This window comes from Bufo bufo, chromosome 7, assembly GCF_905171765.1.
Source record: "Bufo bufo chromosome 7, aBufBuf1.1, whole genome shotgun sequence".
Taxonomy (NCBI): Eukaryota; Metazoa; Chordata; class Amphibia; order Anura; family Bufonidae; genus Bufo; species Bufo bufo.
The window spans coordinates 82098582-82123544 of NC_053395.1; the positions used below are offsets into that span (position 1 = coordinate 82098582).

The 24963-nt window shown below is 43.4% G+C and overlaps 1 protein-coding gene and 1 non-coding gene across 2 annotated transcripts in view; one reads left to right on the forward strand and one right to left on the reverse strand.

The window, feature by feature from the left end:
• The window catches only part of GSG1L (GSG1 like), a 513438-nt gene that overhangs the window by 75882 nt on the left and 412593 nt on the right, over window positions 1–24963 (forward strand). The gene's annotated exons all lie outside the window — the stretch shown is intronic.
• On the reverse strand, window positions 12365–12450 carry LOC121009104. Its single transcript, XR_005780699.1, has one exon. It is a non-coding gene; the product is annotated as a small nucleolar RNA SNORD71 (small nucleolar RNA).

The following is a 24963-nucleotide window of genomic DNA, read 5'->3' on the forward strand; positions in this document are numbered from 1 at the left end:
CGCTCTCCTCATTCTCCGCAAATTTAGGATCTTGCCCAAAATGGGTGTTTTTTTTAATAACAGAATATAACAGCAGTATATAACGCGTGTATTTCACACTGACAGATGCAGCAAAGGCCGCAAATTTAGTATTTTGCCTAAAATGGGTGTTTTTTTAATAACAGAATAATACAGCACTATCTAACGCGTGTATTTCACACTGACAGATGCAGCAAACGCCGCAAATTTTGTATTTTGCCCAAAATAGGTGTTTTTTTTAATAACAGAATAATACTGCACTATCTAATGCGTGTATTTCACACTGACAGATGCAGCAGAGGCCGCAAATTTATTATTTTGCCTAAAATGGGTGTTTTTTTAATAACAGAATATAACAGCACTATCTAACGCGTGTATTTCACTCTGACGGATGCAGCAAACGCCGCAAATTTAGTATTTTGCCCAAAATGGGTGTTTTTTTAAACCCAAAATATTATTGCAGTATTTCAAGCTTGTATTTCGCACTAACAAATGCAGCATAGGCCCCAGATGTAGGGTATTGCCAAAAATGGGTGTTTTTTTAAACCCAGAAAATTATTGCAGTATTTCAAGCTTGTATTTAACACTGACAGATGCAGCAAACGCCGCAAATTTAGTATTTTGCCCAAAATGGGTATTTTTTTATTATTGCAGTATTTCAAGCTTTTATTTCACACTGACAAATGCTACAAAGGCACCAGATGTAGGATATTGCCCAAAAAATTTAAACCCAGAATATTATTGCAGTATTTCAAGCTTGTATTTTACACTAACAAATGCAGCAGAGGCCCCAGATGTAGAGTATTGCCAAAAATGGGTGCTTTTTTAAACTCAGAAAATTATTGTAGCATTTCAAGCTTGTATTTCACACTGACAAATGCTGCAAAGGCACCAGATATAGGATATTGCCAAAAAAATTTGTTTTTTTAAACTCAGAATATTATTGCAGTATTTCAAGCTTGTATTTCACATTGACAAATGCTGCAATGGCCCCAGATGTAGGGTCTTGCAAAAATTGCATGATTTATTTAAACCCAGAATATAATTGCAGTATTTCAAGCTTCAATTTGACTGTCACAAATGCACATATGCTGTGCTGGTGCACTGGACTTGAATAAAATGGCCGCCGACGCCCACCTAACTAACAGACAGATAAAAATTATTTTTCTGTGTCACTGGGTTCAAGGCAGGGTAAAAAGATTGTGCACTGCACCCAAAAAACAAAATCTATGTGGATCGCTGAGATACAAGCACTTCTGATTAAAGATTCTTTCCCATTCTCTCCCTCACAGCAGAAGCATCCTCTCCCTACACTAGTAACAGCAGAATGACGTGCAGCGCTACGTGACTCCAGCTTATATAGAGGCTAGGTCACATGCTGCACTGGCCAATCACAGCCATGCCATTAGTAGGCATGGCTGTGATGGCTTCTAAGGGCACACAAGTTAAACGCTTGTTGATTGGCTGCTCTGCAGCCTTTCAAAAAGTGCCATTAAATCACCTAACACCGAACCCGAACTTTTACTGAAAAGTTCGGTTTCGCGTCTGCTGTCCAAAAATCCTAAAGTTCGGTACGAAGCCGAACTTTACATTTTGGGTTCGCTCAACCCTAGCCCTCACCTCTAATGATTTATACGGTCTGCTCACCTGTAGGCCCTCACCTGTAATGTTTTATGCGGTATGCTCACCTGAAGGCCCTCTCATATAATGTTTTAGAGCGTCAGCTGAGCAGCAGGCCGTCACATTTAATGTTTTAGAAGGTTAGCTCAGCAGCAGGCCCTCGCCCCTAATTTTTTATAGGGTCACCAGCCTGCCCTCTCTCCGAATGTTTTGGAAGGTCACCAGCAGGTTATCAAGGATAATTTTTCAAGGGTGTGTATGACGCCCTCCTTTATGTGTAAGAAAGGGTGTATTGTAGTGCCGGTTCCTTGGAATATTTGGCAGCCCTTTCACTTAGTGCATAGGCTTTAGGAGTGTAGCAGTGTACCTGAACAATTGTAGCACCATGTGAATGAGGCCCTCCTTTATGTGATATACAGGCTGTATCGGAGTGCTTCTTCCTTGTAATTTTGGGCAGCACTTACACTGTATATACAAATGAATATACAGGAAAGAATGTTTCCTAACAATTTTTCCTCTAAAAAGTTTTTTTTTTTTTTGGGAGGGTCGGCGGGGTTTTGGGCGTTTTTTTGTCGGTCTGTAAAAGTGGCGTACAACATGGTTCCCAGCAGCGACATTGGAGTCCAAGATGCATCCAGACATGGTCCCCCTGCTGTTCCTGATCGATTTCAGAGGTGTTTCCATCACTTTCAGACCTTTTCCTATGAACCATGCGCCCTCCCCTCAGGGGGTTCCTGGTTTTCTCCCATTGACTTCCATTATACCCTGGTGCTCGGCTGAGAGCACAAATATTGCTATGTGTTCGGACCGAGTACCCGAACACCTGAACACTTGCTCATCACTAATTTTACCGCATATAACTGCAGCGCTGACTGCTGAATAAATTTTTTTTTTTCGATAGAAATACTTTAATAAAGATTGTACCTCATATAACTGCAGTACTGAACACTGAATAAAATTAGTTTTTTGACCGAAATACGTCATAAAAGGTTTTACCACATATAACTTCAGCGTTGAACGCTGAATACATTAAGTTTTTTGACCGAAATAAGTCAATAAACACTTTACCACATATAACTGCAGTGCTTAACACTAAATAAAATGTGTTTTTCGATGGAAATACGTCACTAAAGGTTTAGCCACGTGTAACTGCAACAGTGAATGCTGAATATATTTAGTTTTTATAACAAAAACGTCACTAAAGGTTTTACCAGATATAACTGCAAAGGTGAAGGCTAAATATATTTTGTTTTTGTACTGAAATACCCGTATTTTTTGCCCTGCCGGGACGCACCGGCCCATAAGACGCACCTGGGTTTTTGAGGAGGAAAATAATCAAAAAAATATTTTGAACCAAAAGGTGTGCTTTTGGTGGGTTTTGAACTAATTGTGGTCTGTGGGTGGCGCACTGTTATGGGGGATCTGTGGGTGACGCACTGTTATGGGGGATCTGTGGGTGACACTTATGGGGGATCTGTGGGTGACACTTATGGGGGGATCTGTGGGTGACACTTATGGGGGATCTGTGGGTGACACTGTTATGGGGGATCTGTGGGTGGCTCTTATTGGGGTCTCTGGATGGCACTGTTATGGGGATCTGTGTATGACAGTTATGGGGGGGATCTGTGAATGACACATATATAGCATCTTATGCTATGTGTCATCCACAGATCCCCTCCATAACAGTGTCCCTGTAGTGTGAATGACCCTCAATACAGGGGGTGGGGGTCGCATCTGCTTTTATAATGACAGCGGGGCCCGTGCAGTGACTGTATTCTACTACACGGGCCCCGCTCACTGTATATTATCGTATCTGTAATAGTTAATTGTTATGTATATAATCGGGTAATCAGCGCCTGTATACTTACAACTACAAGCGATCGGTAGCAGAGAGGAGGGAGGAGGCAGGCCGGGAGGACGGGCGCTGGCAGTGTGCGTCACTACGTCATGCGCCTGCTTCATTCATAAAGTGGGCAGCGCAGGCGCGTGACGTAGTGACTCACGCTGCCAGCGCCCGTCCTCCCGGCCTGCCTCCTCCCTCCTACCGAGCTTTTTTAGTTGTAAGTATACAGGCGCTGATTACACGATTATATACATAACAATTAACTATTACAGATACGATAATATACAGTGAGCGGGGCCTGTGTAGTAGAATACAGTCACTGCACAGGCCCCGCTGTCATTATAAAAGCAGATGCTGGCCCCCAGCCCCTCCTCCCTCACAGATGATACACCCGTCGCGCGGCATCGCGGCGGGTGTATCATTGAAAATTCTGCAAAATGCAGCATTCGCCCCATAAGACGCACTGCTATTTCCCCCCCACCTTTGGGGAAAAAAAGTGTGTCTTATAGGGCGAAAAATACGGTAATAACTGCAGAAATGAAATGTGTATATATTTTTCTTTTTGTACTGAAATAGGCCTGTAAACGCTTTTAGCTAAAATAAATGCACCAGTGAAGTGCGTATATTTTTTTACTTTTTGTACTGAAATAAGCCACTGAACACTTTCACCAGATAAAACTGCAGAAGTAAAATGCGTATATATTTTTCTTTCTATACTGAAATAGGCCAATAAACGCTTTTGCCACAAATAAGTTCACCAGTGAAGTGCATATACTTTTTTCTTTCTGTACTGGAATAGGCCACTAAATGCTTTTAACACATATAACTGAAGAAGTGAACTGAGAATATATTTTTCTAATTGTACTGAAATAGGCCAGTAAATGCTTTTAGCAGAAATAAATGCTCCAGTGAAGTGTGTATATATTTTTCTTTCTGTACTTAAATAGGCTACTAAATGCTTTTGCCACAAATAAGTGCACTAGTGAAGTGCATATATTTTTTTCTTTGTGTACTGAAATAGGCCAGTAAACGCTTTAAACACATATAACTAATGATGGACGAACATCGGCTGGGACGATTCGCGAACACGATCAAATGTTCTTGAACCGCAAGTTCGCGGTGGGCCCCATACACTTTAATGGCAGGCGAACCTGAAAAACCTTCAGGTCATATTTGCAGGCACAAAATACTTACAAGAAGTGCACAAATCGTCCCACAATGTGGACAGTGACATACCAGAGGGGGATCAATGGCAAAAATTTCCAAAACAAATATGTATTTTAATCAGGGGCCATTTTTATGCGTCCAAAAGGGAAATTCTCAGAAATGTGCCCTGCTGGAGCCTAGAAGATTTTTATTTTAGGCCACGGGAGTACAGTCCTTAAAAATTAGGCATTCACCTGACATAAAATAAATTGTGATTATGTGGCTCAAGGTACATTATGCGGAAAATGGATAAAAATGTTATCATAGGCCACTGAAGTACAGGCCCCAAACATTAGGCATTCACCAGACAGAAAAGAACAAGTAATTATGTGGCTGGAGGTATATTAGATGGTCATTGGATATCAACTTTACTGCAGGCCAGTGGACTACAGGCCCTAAACCTTAGGAATTCACCGGACAGAAAAGAACAAGTAATTATGTTGTGGCTGGAGGTATATTAGATTGTCATTGGACATCAATTTTACTGCAGGCCATTGTATAACAATTTTAGTGTTGGCCAGTTAGATTACAGGCCCCAAAAAATATGCATTCACCGTACATAAAAGATCAAGTGATTATGTGGCCGAAGGTATATTAGACGGTCAATGGATATAAATTTTACTGCAGGCCAGTGGACTACAGGCCCCAAAAATTATTCATTCACCGTACAGAAAAGAACAATTGATAATGTGGCTGGAGGTACATTAGGCGGTCACTGTATAAGAATTTTACTGTTGGCCTGTTAGATTACAGGCCCCAAAAATTATGCATTTAACGTACATAAATGATCAAGTGATTATGTGGCCAGAGGTATATTAGACGCTCAATGGATATCAATTTTACAGCAGGCCAGTGGACTACAGGCCCCAAAAATCTTTCATTCATCGTACAGAAAAGCACAATTAATAATGTGGCTGGAGGTATATTAGATGGCCATTCAATATCAATTTTACTGCAGGCCGGTGTAGTACAGGCCCCAAACATTAGGCATTCACTGGACAGAATAGAACTAATAATGTGGCTGGAGGTATATTAGACGGTCATTGGATATCAATTTTACAGCAGGCCAGTACAAATAGATGTCAAATACATATGTTTAAAATAACAAAACATATAAAATTGGATTAAAAACATGGCTAACGAAATCCCCACTCTTGAAAAAAATAAAAAATAATAATAGTTGAAATTCCATAACACGTGGTCGTCAACAGGTGTTGAATTCCTCTGAGGTCCCAAACATTAGGCATACACCGGACAGAAAAGGCCTTTTATGCCGCTGTATTTACCTAAGACAGGGACCATTATTTGTTATGGGTGGCGGCGGATATTTGCGGGCTGTCATGGGAAAATTATATTAAACGTGGTCATCACAGGTGTTGAATTCTTCCGAGATCCAAGCCTCATTAATTTTTAGAAATATGAGGTAGTCGTGAGCCTATCGAGTGCGCTTATCAGTGCCAGCTCTGGCCACAGGTCAAGCCTGCACATCCAGTAGTCAAGGGGTTCCTCGCTTCTCAGAGCGTCAATATCGTCCGTTAACCCGATGTAGTCGGACACCTGTCAGTCCAGTTGTTCCCTGAGGTTGGATCCTGGGGAGGCTGTCGATGGGTTGGCTGCAAGAATTATCTCATATCTGAAGTGACCAACACATCTTCAAACCGCCCTTTTCTTGCATGCGCTGTAGAATTGGTACTTGCAACTGTTTCTCTGTGGGTGGAAATTCCTCTGCCAGCACCCGCAACAGCAGAATGCATCATCTCTCGCAGCAAGGCCTGGAAATGCTTCATTATGACAGCCCTCTGTGATGCTGGTAACATGTCCGCCATTTTGTGTTTGTACCGGGGGTCTAAGTACGTTGCCACCCAGTACTGGTCCTTGCCCTTTATGCTTTTTATACGGGGGGCCCTCTTCAAACACTGGAGCATGAAGGCCCCCATTTGCACTAAATTGGAAGCGGTGGAGTGGCTTGGCTCCTGCTCATCGCCCAGCAGAATGTCATCCTCGGTCTCCTCCCCCACCAACGGACAACACCAGGAATCCCAGAAAAGTTTAAAGCCTGCTCTTATTGCTCCTCCTCCTCCCCCCAGCCACCATACTCCTCTGACTCCTCTTCAGACTCCTGCTGACTTGTCTCAGATGGAGTAGCCCCCCTGGGAATTTATTTAGCATTGTGACTTCCTCATCTTCCTGCTCCTGTTCCTTGACGGCTTGATCAATGACACAACGCAATGCACGCTCCAGAAACAAATCGTAAGGTACGATATCACTAATGGCGCCCTGGCTGCGACTGACCAGTTTGATGATCTCATCAAGTCTGCATGCGTCACGCATGAGCAGCCACTGGTGCGGTGAAAAAAAAACAAGCTCCCAGAACCTGTCCTGTTTGTACAGGTAGTCATTAACGGCACGTTTCTTCTGGAGAAGCCTATCAAGCATATACAAGGTGGAGCTCCAGCATGTCGGGCAGTCACAAATCAGACGTCTGACAGGCAGGTGGTGTCACTGCTGAACATCAGCAAGGCGAGCCATGGCCATGTAAGATCTAAAATGGCCAGAGATTTTCCTGGCCTGCCGCAAGACAACGGCAACGAATCGCTGCACGACTAAGTTCGGGACATGTGCCATGCACGGCACATGTGTCATTTTGCCCTGATTCAGCGCACTTAGCAGATTGGCACCGTTGTCGCACACCACTTTACCAACTGTCAAATTGAGCGGGGTTAGCCACTGATTAGTCTGTGACCACAGAGCTGAAAGGAGTGCAGGACTGGTGTGGCTCTTGGCTTCCAGGCACAACAGCCGCAGCATAGCATGGCAACGTCTTACCTGGCACGTCGAATAGGTTCAGTGGAGTTTGGGGGGTGCAGCGGAAGAGGCGGTAGAATTGGAAAAGGAGGAGTCAGCCGAGGAGGAGATGGAGGAGGGAGAAGGAGGAGGAGAAAAAGAGGCCGGCCTGCATGCAATCCATGGTGGTAACACCAAATCCACACGGGTGCAACGGGTTACATGCTTGACGGTCGTCAGAAGATTCACCTAGTGGGCAGTAAAAGTTATGTACCTTCCCTGCCCGTGTTTGCTAGACCACATGTCTGTGGTCAGATGTATCTTGGCACCAACACTGTGTGCCAGAGATATATTAACCCTTTCATGACCAAGGGTCATTGATGCCCTAATGTCCAGGTCAAAATTTACAAATCTGACATGCGTCATTTTATGTGGTAATAGCTTTGGAACACTTTTACTTATCCAAACCATTCTGAGATTGTTTTCTCGTGACATATTGTACTTCATGATAGTCATATTTTTGAGTCAATATATTTCACCTTTATTTATGAAAAAATCCAAAATGTACCCAAAATTTTGAAAAATTCACAATTTTCCAAATTTCAATTTCTCTGCTTCTAAAACAGAAGGTCATACCTAATAAAATATTTATTACTTAACATTTCCCATATGTCTACTTTATGTTGGCATCATTTTGGAAATGTCATTTTATTTTTTTAGGACGTTAGAAGGCTTAGAAGTTTAGAAGCAATTCTTAAAATTTTTAAGAAAATTTCCAAAACCCACTTTATAAGGACCAGTTCAGGTCTGAAGTCACTTTGTGGGGCATACATAGTGGATACCCCTATAAATCACCCCATTGTAGAAACTACACCCCTCAAGTTACTCAAAACTGATTTTACAAACTTTTTTTAACTCTTTAGGTGTTCCACAAGAATTAAAGGAAAATGTAGATGAAATTTCAAAATTTCACTTTTTTGGCAAATTTTCCATTTTATTGCATTTTTTTCTTTAACACATTGAGGGTTAACAGCTAAACAAAACTCAATATTTTTTACCCTGATTCCGCGGTTTACAGAAACACCCCACATGTGGTCGTAAACTGCTGTACGGGCACACGGCAGGGCGCAGAAGGAAAGGAATGCCATACGGTTTTTGGAAGGCAGTTTTTGCTGGATTGGTTTTCTGAATGCCATATGTTTTTTATTTTTCTGCCGATTGTCTTGTGCAGGGGCTCGTTTTTTGCAGAAAGTGTTGAGATTTTAATTGGTACCATTTTTGGGTACATAGGATTTTTTGATCATTCATTATTACACTTTATGGGGCAAGGTGACCAAAAAATTGGCTGTTTTGGAACCGCTTTCATTTATTTATTTTTACAGCGTTCATCTGAGGAGTTCGGTCATGTGATAGTTTTATAGAGAAGATCGTTACGGACGTGGCAATACCTAATATGTATACTTTTTCTTATTTATTTAAGTTTTACACAATAATAGCATTTCTGAAACCAAAAAAATGATGTTTTAGTGTCTCCATAGTGTGAGAGCCATAGCTTTTATATTTTTGGGGCGATTGTCTTAAATAGGGTATCATTTTTTGCGGGATGAGGTGACGGTTTGATTGGTACTATTTTGGGGGTCATAAGCCTTTTTGATCGCTTGCTGTTGCACTATTTGTGATGTAAGGTGACAAAAATAGCTTTTTTGGCACTGTTTTTTATTTTTTTTTAATGGTGTTTATCGGACTGGGTCTATCATGTGATATATTTATAGAGACGGTCGTTACGGACGCGGTGACACCTAATACAGATGTAGCAGGGTTAGCACTCGAGCTCTTAACTCAAATTTCTTAACTCGCTGCGTTATCTTGAGACAAAAGTCATTGAAAAGCAATTGAAGGTGTTTGCTTAGATTAGATAACACAACACAAAAATCTCAGAAAACTGGAGTGTTAACTCTACTCCATCCGTATGTGTATTTTATTTTATTTTTTCATTTTTTTATAGGAAAAGGCAATTTCTATTTTTAATTTACATTTTTTTTTTTTTTTTTTTCATTTTTATTATTTTCACTTTCTTTTTCTATCAAGTCCCTCTTGGATCATGAAGATCCAATGGGGCTGATGGCTGTACTATACTTTGCAATGCTCTTGCATTGCAAAGTATAATACTATTAGATGCCCTGTAGGTGGCAGCACCGGACGCCTATACAAGGTGGAGCTCCAGCATGTCGGGCAGTCACAAATCAGACGTCTGACAGGCAGGTGGTGTCACTGCTGAACATCAGCAAGGCGAGCCATGGCCATGTAAGATCTAAAATGGCCAGAGATTTTCCTGGCCTGCCGCAAGACAACGGCAACGAATCGCTGCACGACTAAGTTCGGGACATGTGCCATGCACGGCACATGTGTCATTTTGCCCTGATTCAGCGCACTTAGCAGATTGGCACCGTTGTCGCACACCACTTTACCAACTGTCAAATTGAGCGGGGTTAGCCACTGATTAGTCTGTGACCACAGAGCTGAAAGGAGTGCAGGACTGGTGTGGCTCTTGGCTTCCAGGCACAACAGCCGCAGCATAGCATGGCAACGTCTTACCTGGCACGTCGAATAGGTTCAGTGGAGTTTGGGGGGTGCAGCGGAAGAGGCGGTAGAATTGGAAAAGGAGGAGTCAGCCGAGGAGGAGATGGAGGAGGGAGAAGGAGGAGGAGAAAAAGAGGCCGGCCTGCATGCAATCCATGGTGGTAACACCAAATCCACACGGGTGCAACGGGTTACATGCTTGACGGTCGTCAGAAGATTCACCTAGTGGGCAGTAAAAGTTATGTACCTTCCCTGCCCGTGTTTGCTAGACCACATGTCTGTGGTCAGATGTATCTTGGCACCAACACTGTGTGCCAGAGATATATTAACCCTTTCATGACCAAGGGTCATTGATGCCCTAATGTCCAGGTCAAAATTTACAAATCTGACATGCGTCATTTTATGTGGTAATAGCTTTGGAACACTTTTACTTATCCAAACCATTCTGAGATTGTTTTCTCGTGACATATTGTACTTCATGATAGTCATATTTTTGAGTCAATATATTTCACCTTTATTTATGAAAAAATCCAAAATGTACCCAAAATTTTTAAAAATTCACAATTTTCCAAATTTCAATTTCTCTGCTTCTAAAACAGAAGGTCATACCTAATAAAATATTTATTACTTAACATTTCCCATATGTCTACTTTATGTTGGCATCATTTTGGAAATGTCATTTTATTTTTTTAGGACGTTAGAAGGCTTAGAAGTTTAGAAGCAATTCTTAAAATTTTTAAGAAAATTTCCAAAACCCACTTTATAAGGACCAGTTCAGGTCTGAAGTCACTTTGTGGGGCATACATAGTGGATACCCCTATAAATCACCCCATTGTAGAAACTACACCCCTCAAGTTACTCAAAACTGATTTTACAAACTTTTTTTAACTCTTTAGGTGTTCCACAAGAATTAAAGGAAAATGTAGATGAAATTTCAAAATTTCACTTTTTTGGCAAATTTTCCATTTTATTGCATTTTTTTCTTTAACACATTGAGGGTTAACAGCTAAACAAAACTCAATATTTTTTACCCTGATTCCGCGGTTTACAGAAACACCCCACATGTGGTCGTAAACTGCTGTACGGGCACACGGCAGGGCGCAGAAGGAAAGGAATGCCATACGGTTTTTGGAAGGCAGTTTTTGCTGGATTGGTTTTCTGAATGCCATATGTTTTTTATTTTTCTGCCGATTGTCTTGTGCAGGGGCTCGTTTTTTGCAGAAAGTGTTGAGATTTTAATTGGTACCATTTTTGGGTACATAGGATTTTTTGATCATTCATTATTACACTTTATGGGGCAAGGTGACCAAAAAATTGGCTGTTTTGGAACCGCTTTCATTTATTTATTTTTACAGCGTTCATCTGAGGAGTTCGGTCATGTGATAGTTTTATAGAGAAGATCGTTACGGACGTGGCAATACCTAATATGTATACTTTTTCTTATTTATTTAAGTTTTACACAATAATAGCATTTCTGAAACCAAAAAAATGATGTTTTAGTGTCTCCATAGTGTGAGAGCCATAGCTTTTATATTTTTGGGGCGATTGTCTTAAATAGGGTATCATTTTTTGCGGGATGAGGTGACGGTTTGATTGGTACTATTTTGGGGGTCATAAGCCTTTTTGATCGCTTGCTGTTGCACTATTTGTGATGTAAGGTGACAAAAATAGCTTTTTTGGCACTGTTTTTTATTTTTTTTTAATGGTGTTTATCGGACTGGGTCTATCATGTGATATATTTATAGAGACGGTCGTTACGGACGCGGTGACACCTAATACAGATGTAGCAGGGTTAGCACTCGAGCTCTTAACTCAAATTTCTTAACTCGCTGCGTTATCTTGAGACAAAAGTCATTGAAAAGCAATTGAAGGTGTTTGCTTAGATTAGATAACACAACACAAAAATCTCAGAAAACTGGAGTGTTAACTCTACTCCATCCGTATGTGTATTTTATTTTATTTTTTCATTTTTTTATAGGAAAAGGCAATTTCTATTTTTAATTTACATTTTTTTTTTTTTTTTTTCATTTTTATTATTTTCACTTTCTTTTTCTATCAAGTCCCTCTTGGATCATGAAGATCCAATGGGGCTGATGGCTGTACTATACTTTGCAATGCTCTTGCATTGCAAAGTATAATACTATTAGATGCCCTGTAGGTGGCAGCACCGGACGCCTTTGCCATGGCAACCGGACGCCTTTGCAAAGTGTCCGGTTGCCATGGCAACCATCGGGCGCTGCTATCACAGCGCTGCAGCCCCGATGGTTGAGAGAGGAAGCTCCCTCCCTCTATTAACCCCATGGATGCGGCATCTATGTGGTTACAGCAGAGTGTCAGCATAGAGTTGACACTCGCTGCTGATGGCGGCGGCTCAGGAATGGAGCCACCGCCATCACACACAGGATCGGGGGCAGCGCTGGAAAGGGGGGGGTATTGGGGTACGGCGGCTAACATTGAGGGTGAGGGAGGCTGGGGCAGGAGGGGTGGGGAGACAGCATGGGGCGGACCGCATCAGGGAGGGACTACATGAATATGGATCGGGCGGGGGAACTACTGCATCAGGGGCAAGCGCGGACAGGGGGGTGTTGGAGGCAGATCGGGGGGCACAGATTGGGGGCCACAGAGACACTACCTGATTTCAGGCTGTGATCTGCAGAGCGCAGATCAGAGCCTGAAACCGGCATTTTTTCCACTGCCGCGATCCGATTGGTTAGTCTGCACGGATCGATTGTCGGCAAGAGGCCACTCTGATTAGTCCCTTGCCGGCATTACTGCACTGTATGCTGTCCGTGACAGCAGCAGGGAAGGTGCAGAAGCTTTAATCCAAGCGCTTTGCAGCGCTTGAATTAAAGAACTGTCTTGACGTTTATAGACGTGATAGCTGCACGGGGTATGTGCAGCTATCACGTATATATACAGATTGCAGTTGGGAAGGGGTTAACTTGCCGCTGAACATGGCCATATATTTCAGGGATGCCCTTCTGGGAGAAATATTTCCTTCCGGGGACCTTCCATTGCGGTGTGCGAATGGCCACAAATTTTCTAAAAGCCTCCAAATCCACCAATTTAAAGTTGCAAGAAAAAGTATGTGAACCCTTTGGAATTATATGGATTTCTGCACAAATTGGTCATAAAATGTGATCTGATCTTCATCTAAGTCACAACAATAGACAATCACAGTCTGCTTAAACTCAACAAAGAATTAAATGTTACCATGTTTTTATTGAACACACCATGTAAACATTTACAGTGCAGGTGGAAAAAGTATGTGAACCCTTGGATTTAATAACTGGTTGAACCTCCTTTGGCAGCAATAACTTCAACCAAACGTTTCCTGTAGTTGCCAATCAGACGTGCACAACGGTCAGGAGAAATTCTTGACCATTCATCTTTACAGAACTGTTTCAGTTCAGCAATATTTTTGGGATGTCTGGTGTGAATCGCTTTCTTGAGGCCATGCTACAGCATCTCAATTGGGTTGAGGTCAGGACTCTGACTGGGCCACTCCAGAAGGCATATTTCCTTCTGTTTAAGCCATTCTGTTGTTGATTTACTTCTATGCTTTGGGTCGTTGTCCTGATGCAACACCCAACTTCTGTTAACTACAGCTGGTGGACAGATGGCCTTAAGTTCTCCTGCAAAATGTCTTGGTAAACTTGGGAATTCATTTTTCCTTCGATGATAGCAATCCGTCCAGGCCCTGACGCAGCAAAGCAACTCCAAACCATGATGCCCCCACCACCATACTTCACAGTTTGGATGAGGTTTTGATGTTGGTGTGCTGTGCCTCTATTTCTCCACACATAGTGTTGTGTGTTTCTTCCAAACAACTCAACTTTGGTTTCATCTGTCCACAGAATATTTTGCCAGTACTGGTGTGGAACATCCAGGTTCTCTTGTGCAAACTTTAAACGTGCAGCAATGTTTTTTTTGGACAGCAGAGGCTTCCTCTGTGGTATCCTCCCATGAAATCCATTCTTGTTTAGTGTTTTACGTATCGTAGATTCACTAACAGGGATGTTAGCATATGCCAGAGACTTTTGTAAGTCTTTAGCTGACACTCTAGGATTCTTCTTCACCTCATTGAGCAGTCTGCACTGTGCTCATGGAGTCATCTTTACAGTATGGCCACTCCTAGGGAGAGTAGCAGCAGTGCTGAACTTTCTCCATTTATAGACAATTTGTCTTACCGTGGACTGATAAACAGAAAGGCTTTTGGAGATACTTTTATAACCCTTTCCAGCTTTATGCAAATCAACAATTCTTAATCGTAGGTCTTCTGAGAGCTCTTTTCATTCACAACAGAGAAAAGAACACAAATGCAATAGAACTCTGCAACCAGCACTCCGCCCTGCCTCCATGCTGGTTGTTGAATGAGGCATTGGTGTACATTTTGGCCAAAGTGTAATAAGCCACTCACCACGTCAAGGTCGCCTCTATGAGTGGTCCCTAACACTAGTTCCTACCTGTTTATGGGCCATGACAGCCACACAAACTCCACAGAGTCCGGAGTCCGGTGCCGTTACAGCTTTCATCGGATCCAGGGATGCAAGTACCAACATGCATGCTGAGCCAACTATATACTTCTCCTGGAGCCAAATGGCTACTGGTAGGCCCTGTAGAAGTAGACTCAGTTTTATACTGACTTTAAAACCAGCCTCCAGGGCAGACTAGCTGGTCAGGTGTGCATGACTGCATGGAGATCGCCACGCCTCCAATATATACTACAAAGAAAAAACTGAGTCTACTTCTACAGGGCCTACCATAGCCATTTGGCTCCAGGAGAAATATATAGTGGGCTCAGAATGCATGTTGGTACTTGCATCCCTGGATCCGATGAAAGCTGTAACGGCACCGGACGGGGTTAAAAGCAGAGTGTGCCTGGCGTTCATGCTGTACCTGCGCTCTCTGGACTTTGTGTGGCTGTCATGGCCCATAAACAGGTAGGAACTAGTGTTAGGGACCACTCATAGAGGCGACCTTGACGTGGTGAGTGGCTTATTACGCTTTCGCCAAAATGTACACCAATGCCTCATTCAACAACCATAATGGAGGCAGGGCGGAGTGCTGGTTGCAGAGTGCTATTGCATTTGTGTTCTTTTCTTTGTATATGTATTTCGCCATAGCGATGTGCACCTGCATATAGGGTTGTGCTGACTGAATCCCCCACATTTTTTCTTTGTAGTATATATTGGAGACGTGGCGATCTCCATGCAGTCATGCACACCTGACCAGCTAGTCTGCCCTGGAGGCTGGTTTTAAAGTCAGTATAAAACTGAGTCTACTTCTACAGGGCCTACCAGTAGCAATTTGGCTCCAGGAGAAGTATATAGTGGGCTCAGCATGCATGTTGGTACTTGCATCCCTGGATCCGATGAAAGCTGTAACGGCACCGGACGGGGTTAAAAGCAGAGTGTGCCTGGCGTTCATGCTGTACCTGCGCTCTCTGGACTTTGTGTGGCTGTCATGGCCCATAAACAGGTAGGAACTAGTGTTAGGGACCACTCATAGAGGCGACCTTGACGAGGTGAGTGGCTTATTACGCTTTCGCCAAAATGTACACCAATGCCTCATTCAACATCCAGCATGGAGGCAGGGCGGAGTGCTGGTTGCAGAGTGCTATTGCATTTGTGTTCTTTTCTTTGTATATGTATTTCGCCATAGCGATGTGCACCTGCATATAGGGTTGTGCTGACTGAATCCCCCATATCATTCACATCAGGCAATGCTTCTTGTGAAAAGCAAACCCATAACTGGTGTGTGTTTTTTATAGGGCAGGGCAGCTGCAACCAACACCTCCAATCTCATCTCATTGATTGGACTCCAGTTGGCTGACACCTCACTCCAATTAGCTCTTGGAGATGTCATTAGTCTAGGGGTTCACATGCTTTTTCCACCAGCACTGTGAATGTTTACATGGTGTGCTCAATAAAAACATGGTAACATTTAATTCTTTGCGTGTTATTAGTTTAAGCAGACTGTGATTGTCTATTGTTGTGACTTAGATGAAGATCAGATCACATTTTATGACCAATTTGTGCATAAATCCATATTCCAAAGAGTTCACATACTTTTTTTTGCAACTGTATATGGCAGTAGTTGGCAGGCTAGCATTTCCTACAAGCCAGCGATCAGCCGTTAGGCAAGAGGATTATCATGCGTCATCATTTTTTTTGGGCCACGGAGGCCTGCCTTGTGCCAGATGAATGCGACAAATTGCACGATGGAAGTTGGAGCGTGGGATAAATGGTAGGAGAGAGGAGAAGGAGAAGAGGCAGGACATGGAGCGTCGGGAATGTGGCTTTGTTGGTTCTGACGGCGTTGCCCCCACTGGGCTCGGTGAATGGAGGCCAGGTGCCTTCTTAAGGCAGTCGTCCCTAGGTGAGAATTGGGCTTACTGCGACTTTTGCGTTGACAGCACAGACTGCAGATGGCAACACTAATATCAGCAGCTGACACGTTAAAAAAAGCCCACACTGCGGAGGCATGTGCGGGCATCCTGGGAGCGCAAGATGTGACCGTGCATGATGGATGGCTCACTCCAGATACATTTGCAGTCTGCTTTTTGCCTCCTGTGCACTGCGTGTTCTGTCTGCTTCTCCTCCCTATCTGCTGCTCCATCTTTCCATCTAAACTCCCCTCCTCTACTATTCTTGTGGGCAACTACGTTAAATCCATCAACACGTCATCATCGTCACCTTCACCACAACTGACATTAGAGTTTTCGGAGTAGGCAGCAACAGCGTGGACCACCCTCCTTGGGCTGATCTGGGTACTGTCGTCAGACCGTTGGGTGGTGGCCGTTACTACCTCCTCTTCTTTATCCGATGCCAAGAATGGCTGCCCATCGCTAAGGTCTGGGAATTGATGGGAAAATAATTCCTCTGACTTGAGTGAAGGGGCTGTGGTGGTGGTGTCTTTTGGGGTGCACAGAGCAGGAAGTGAAAAGGGTGCTGATACAGAGTAAGAGGAGAGTATAAACAGCAGAAGGCTGAGTGAGCCACTCAACCAACTCTGGTGCGTCCTTTGACGTAATCGCACGCACCTTCTACAATCTCTTAATTAGGCTCCAGCCTGGTGCACCTGACCAACACTTACCAGCCCTGTGAAATGGCCTGCCTCTTCCTCTGCCTGTCATTTTCAAAATGACCTTGTGCCAAAGTCCTTAGAGAAGAGCAGAATTTGTGGAAGCAGGTATAAAGAACCCATTAATCAGTTTTTTTTGGGGGAAACTGGTATATCACACCAGTTGCAATTAGTTGTTCCAATAGCGTTTGTCCCTCTGTATAGCTGCGGTATCACAGCAGAATCGCACACAAATGCTGCACAATACAAATGTGCTATTCAGAAATTATATTATAGGAATATCACACTTCTGCCTAAATCAGATTTTTTGGGGGGCAACTGGTATATCACACCATTTGCAATATCTCAGAAGAACTGCAGTATCTCAGAAGAACCGCACACAAATGCTGCACTGTACAAATGCACTATATCGAAATTATATTATAGGTATATCACACCACTGCCTTAATCAGATTTTTTGGGGGGGCAACTGGTATATCACACCAGTTAGAATTACTTGTTCCAATGGCATTTGTGTGTCTGTATAGCTGCGGTATCTCAGCAGAACCGCACACAAATGCTGCACTATACAAATGCACTATATAGAAATTATATTCTAGGTATATAACACCCCTGCTTCAATCAGATTTTTTGGGGGCAACTGGTATATCACACCAGTTGCAATTAGTTGTTCCAATGGCGTTTGTCTGTCTGTATAGCTGCGGTATCTCAGCAGAACAGCACACAAATGCTGCACTATACAAATGTACTAAATAGAAATTATAATATAGGTATATCATACCCCTGCCTCAATCAGATTTTTTGGGGGGCCACTGGTATATCACACCAGTTGCATTTAAATGTTCCAATGGCGGTTGTCCCTCTGTACAGCTGCGGAATCTCAGTAGAACTGCACACAAATGCTGCACTATACAAATGTACTAAATAGAAATTATAATATAGGTATATCATACCCCTGCCTCAATCAGATTTTTTGGGGGGCCACTGGTATATCACACCAGTTGCATATAGTTGTTCCAATGGCGTTTGTCCCTCTGTATAGCTGCGGTGTCTCAGCTGAACCGCACACAAATGCTGCACTATACAAATGCACTATATAGAAATTATAATATAAGTATATCACACCCGTTCCTCAATCAGATATTTTTGGGGGCAACTGGTATATCACACCAGTTGCAATTAAATGTTCCAATGGCGGTTGTCCCTCTGTACAGCTGCGGAATCTCAGCAGAACTGCACACAAATGCTGCACTATACAAATGTACAATATAGAAATTAAATTCTAGGTATATCACACCCCTGCTTCAATCAGATTTCTTTGGGGCAACTGGTATATCACACCAGTTGAAATTAGTTGTTCCAATGGCATTTGTCTGTCTGAATACCTGTGTTATCTCAGCAGAACCGCACACGAATGCTGCACAATACAAATGCACTATATAGAAATTATATTCTAGGTTTATCGCACCCCTGCCTCAATCAGATTTTTTCGGGGTCAATTGGTATATTACACCCGTTGCATATAGTTGTTCCGATGGCGTTTGTCTGTTTGTACAGCTTCAGAATCTTAGCAGAACTGCAATCAAATGCTGCACAAAACAAATGTACTATATAGAAATTATATTCTAGGTATATCACACCCCTGCTTCAATTAGATTTCTTTGGGGCAACTGGTATATCACACCAGTTGCAATTAGTTGTTCCAATGGCGTTTGTCCCTCTGTATAGCTGTGGTATCTCAGCAGAACCGCACACAAATGCTGCACAATACAAATTTACTACATAGAAATTATATTCTAGGTATATCGCACCCCAGCCTAAATCAGATTTTTTTGGGGGCAACTGGTATATCACACCAGTTGCAATTAGTTGTTCCAATGGCGTTTGTTCTTCTGTATAGCTGCGATACCTCAGCAGAACCGGACACAAATGCTGCACTAAACAAATGCACTATATAGAAATTATATTATAGGTATATCGCACCCATGCCTCAATCAGATTTTTTTGGGGGCAACTAGTATATACCACCAGTTGTAATTAGTTGATCCAATGGCATTTGTCCCTCTGTATAGCTGCGGTATCTCAGAAGAACAGCACACAAATACTACAAAATACAAATGCACTATATAGAAATTATATTATAGGTATATCACACCACTGCCTTAACCTCTTCAGGACACATGACGTACCGGTACGGCATGTGTATTTCCGATCACCGCCGCCCGGCGGGCGGTGATCGGAACAAGGTGCCTAGTCAAATCATTGTGCAGGCACCTTGGCTAAATGCGCGGGGGGATCAATTCAGACCTGCGGTTTGCGGCTTTTACTTGCGGTTGCGTCGGCGGCGGGCAGAGCCGGATTAACGTAGGGGCGGATGGAGCTGCAGCTCCAGGCCCCTGCATGAAAATAGGCCCAGCAGCCCGCATACAGGGCCGGACTGGCACGGCCCGTTAGGCCGGTAGCCTTGACTGCTGCACGGCCGGCCGTGCCGACAGTGAGGAGGCTCCTTGACTGGTGCAGTATATTACACAGAGTGACTGACAGAGAGAGGAGCCCATCCCCTGGCCCCGCCCCAAACAGCAGGCTCCAGCACGGACATTGCCCGGAGCCTGACTCCTCCCATACATGTGACTGATCACATGATCATGACATCATGAAAGGTCCTTTAGCCTGCTAGCTGCTGCTTGTGCAGAGCTGTCATCCGGCTGTTCAGGGCTGTGTATCAGGTAGGAGGCTGAGTACAGAGGCTGGTGATTTTCAATATCAATAGGAGTTTCAATAGGAGAGCGATTGTTTCAGCAGTAAAGAAAGACTTTGCATACAAAGACAGTTATGTGCGCGGTTTAGGACACATGAGGGGACATTAATAAAGTAATGCTGTGACCGTTAGGGCCATGAGAGGGGCCAGCATAATATGCTATATGTGTGTCATTCACACATATAACATCTTATGCAGGCCCCCCTCATGGCCCTATGTGTCATAGCACACATCCCCTATAACAGTGCATCATCCATAGGTCCCCCATAACAGTGCCATCCACAGATCTCCATAACAGTGTCATCCACAGATCCCCATAACAGTGCCAACCACAGATCCTCCATAACAGTGCCATCCACAGATCCCCATAACAGTGCCAACCACAGATCCTTCATAACAGTGCCATCCACAGATCCCCTATAACAGTGCCATCCACAGATCCCCTATAACAGTGCCATCCACAGATCCCCATAACAGTGCCATCCACAGATCCCCTTAACAGTGCCATCCACAGATCTGCATAACAGTGTCATCCACAGATCCCCCATAACAGTGCCATCCACAGATCCCCATAACAGTGCCAACCACAGATCCTTCATAACAGTGCCATCCACAGATCCTTCATAACAGTGCCAACCACAGATCCCCTATAACAGTGCCATCCACAGATCTCCATAACAGTGCCATCCACAGATCTCCATAACAGTGTCATCCACAGATCCTCCATAACAGCGTCATCCACAGATCCCCCATAACGATCCCCCATAACAGTGCCATCCACAGATCCTCCATAACAGCGTCATCCACAGATCCCCCATAACAGTGCCATCCACAGATCCTCCATAACAGTGCCATCCACAGATCCCCTATAACAGTGCCATCCACAGATCTCCATAACAGTGCCATCCACAGATCCTCCATAACAGCGTCATCCACAGATCCCCCATAACAGTGCCATTCACAGATCCCCATAACAGTGTCATCCATAGATCCCCTCCATAACAGCGTGATCCACAGATCCCCCATAACAGTGCCAACCACGGATCCTTCATAACAGTGCCATCCACAGATCCTGTATAACAGTGCCATCCACAGATCCCCCATAACAGTGCCATCCACAGATCCTTCATAACAGTGCCATCCGCAGATCCCCCATAACAGTGCCATCCACAGATCTCCTCCATAACAGTGCCATCCACAGATCCCCCATAACAGTGCCATCCACAGATCCTCCATAACAGTGCCATCCACAGATCCCCCATAACAGTGCCATCCATAGATCCCCTCCATAACAGTGTCATCCACAGATCCCCCATAACAGTGTCATCCATAGATCCCCCATAACAGTGCCATCCACAGATATCCTTCATAACAGTGCCATCCACAGATTCCCTCGATAACAGTGTCATCCACAGATCCCCCATAACAGTGCAAATAGACCTCTAGCGCAATTCCCTTAAAATATCGCATCGCATATCGTTATCGGATCCTGTTTGGGAAAAGCTGGTCTACTGTGATAATATAAACAATGGGGGTTCTACAAAAGAGCTATTGTGGGGCAAAATTCATATTCGTGTTTACACACGTGTTTCAAAATGAATGCTTTCGCCTTTTATAAACAAGTGAATAAGGACACAACGCTGTGGGGCTGGTGTGCAACTTTTTCCAGGGCTGGTTTTTATCCCCAGTCCGGCCCTGCCCGCATAGGCCAACCGGAGCTAGGCCCGCTGAGGTTGCCTGGTGGCCGCCCCGCAACCCTTTAGTAGGACCGAACCGTGCCGACTGTGCCACGCAAGGAGAAATCTCCCAGGCCGGCCCTTTACAGAACTCACCAGGACAGTGAAAGCTGACAGATCAGGTCAGGTGACAGGTCAGCTGTGCACGCCGCGCTGCGTCGTCACGTCAGACTCCTCCCCTGGGGCCTAGGCCATGCCGTAAAGTGAAAGACCGTGACGGCTGCTGCGCGCGGGAAGTTCAAAATTCTTCCTGCGTGGAGTCAGGGGTGCTGCCAGCGGTGAGTCGTGTTTAGCAAACTTCAGTGTACTGCCCAGAAAACAACTCATAGGCGGTAAGTAAATCAGCATTGGCTCACCTCACCTATTATACTGTATACTGTATAATTTATACATGTCATTCAGGAGCATGGAAAAGCTGGGTGATGATTTTTTTCACCTAGCTTTTCCATGCTCCTGAATTGCATATCTGCTTATAGGCATATATATCTTTATAATAGCTGAGCCTGATCTATTATAAACAGATATGCCATTCAGGAGCATGGAAAAGCTAAGTGAGAAATAGTCACCTAGCTCTTCAATGCTCCTGAGTGGTATATCTGCTTATAATAGATCAGCTATTACAAACAGATATGCCTATAGGCAGATCTGCCATTTAGGAGCATGGAAAAGCTAGGTGACTGTTTCTCACCTAGCTTTTCCATGCTCCTGAATGGCAGATCTGCATATAATAGCTTGGCTATTATAAACATGTATGCATATAAGCAGATACAGTGGGATGCGAAAGTTTGGGCAACCTTGTTAATCGTCATGATTTTCCTGTATAAATCGTTGGTTCTTACGATAAAAAATGTCAGTTAAATATATCATATAGGAGACACACACAGTGATATTTGAGAAGTGAAATGAAGTTTATTGGATTTACAGAAAGTGTGCTATAATTGTTTAAACAAAATTAGGCAGGTGCATAAATTTGGGCACCACAAAAAAGAAATTAAATCAATATTTAGTAGATCCTCCTTTTGCAGAAATTACAGCCTCTAAACGCTTCCTGTAGGTTCCAATGAGAGTCTGGATTCTGGTTGAAGGTATTTTGGACCATTCCTCTTTACAAAACATCTTTAGTTCATTCAGGTTTGATGGCTTCCGAGCATGGACAGCTCTCTTTAAGTCACACCACAGATTTTCAATTATATTCAGGTCTGGGGACTGAGATGGCCATTCCAGAACGTTGTACTTGTTCCTCTGCATAAATGCCTTAGTGGATTTTGAGCAGTGTTTAGGGTCGTTGTCTTGTTGAAAGATCCAGCCTCGGCACAGGTTCAGCTTTGTCACTGATCCCTGGACATTGGTCTCCAGAATCTGCTGATACTGAGTGGAATCCACGCGTCCCTCAACTTTGACAAGATTCCCAGTCCCTGCACTGGCCACACAGCCCCACAACATGATGGAACCACCATAGTTTACTGTAGGTAGCAGGTGTTTTTCTTGGAATGCTGTGTTCTTTTTCCTCCATGCATAACGCCCCTTGTTATGGCCAAATAACAAAATTTTAGTTTCATCAGTCCACAGCACCTTATTCCAAAATGAAGCTGGCTTGTCCAAATGTGCTTTAGCCCACCTCAAGCGGCACTTTTTGTGCTGTGGGCGGAGAAATGGCTTCCTCTGCATCACTCTCGCATACAGCATCTCCTTGTGTAAAGTGCGCCGAATGGTTGAACGATGCACAGTGACTCCATCTGCAGCAAGATGATGTTGTAGGTCTTTGGTGCTGGTCTGTGGGTTGACTCTGACTGTTCTCACCATTCGTCGCTTCTGTCTATCTGAGATTTTTCTTGGTCTGCCACTTCGAGCCTTAACTTGAACTGAGCCTGTGGTCTTCCATTTCCTCTATATGTTCCTAACTGTGGAAACAGACAGCTGAAATCTCTGAGACAGCTTTCTGTATCCTTCCCCTAAACCATGATGGTTAACAATCTTTGTCTTCAGGTCATTTGAGAGTTGTTTTGAGACCCCCGATGTTGCTACTCTTCAGAGAAAATAAAAGAGGAGGGAAACTTACAATTGACCCCCTTAACCACCTCAGCCCCCAGTGCTTAAACACCCTGAAAGACCAGGCCACTTTTTACACTTCTGACCTACACTACTTTCACCGTTTATTGCTCGGTCATGCAACTTACCACCCAAATGAATTTTACCTCCTTTTCTTCTCACTAATAGAGCTTTCATTTGGTGGTATTTCATTGCTGCTGACATTTTTACTTTTTTTGTTATTAATCGAAATTTAACGATTTTTTTGCAAAAAAAATGACATTTTTCACTTTCAGTTGTAAAATTTTGCAAAAAAAAACGACATCCATATAGAAATTTTGCTCTAAATTTATAGTTCTACATGTCTTTGATAAAAAAAAAAATGTTTGGTAGAAAAAAAATGGTTTGGGTAAAAGTTATAGCGTTTACAAACTATGGTACAAAAATGTGAAGCTTTTTGAAGCAGCTCTGACTTTCTGAGCACCTGTCATGTTTCCTGAGGTTCTACAATGCCCAGACAGTACAAACACCCCACAAATGACCCCATTTCTGAAAGTACACACCCTAAGGTATTCGCTGATGGGCATAGTGAGTTCATAGAACTTTTTATTTTTTGTCACAAGTTAGCGGAAAATGATGATTTTTTTTTTTTTTTTTTTTTTCTTACAAAGTCTCATATTCCACTAACTTTTGACAAAAAATAAAAAGTTCTATGAACTCACTATGCCCATCAGCGAATACCTTGGGGTCTCTTCTTTCCAAAATGGGGTCACTTGTGGGGTAGTTATACTGCCCTGGCATTCTAGGGGCCCAAATGTGTGGTAAGGAGTTTGAAATCAAATTCAGTAAAAAATGACCTGTGAAATCCGAAAGGTGCTCTTTGGAATATGGGCCCCTTTGCCCACCTAGGCTGCAAAAAAGTGTCACACATCTGGTATCCCCGTACTCAGGAGAAGTTGAGGAATGTGTTTTGGGGTGTCTTTTTACATATACCCATGCTGGGTGAGATAAATATCTTGGTCAAATGACAACTTTGTATAAAAAAATGGGAAAAAGTTGTCTTTTGCCAAGATATTTCTCTCACCCAGCATGGGTATATATAAAATGACACCCCAAAACACATTCCCCACCTTCTCTGAGTACGGAGATACCAGATGTGTGACACTTTTTTTGCAGCCTAGGTGGGCAAAGGGGCCATATTCCAAAGAGCACCTTTCGGATTTCACTCGTCATTTTTTACTGAATTGATTTCAAACTCCTTACCACACATTCGGGCCCCTAGAATGCCAGGGCAGTATAACTAC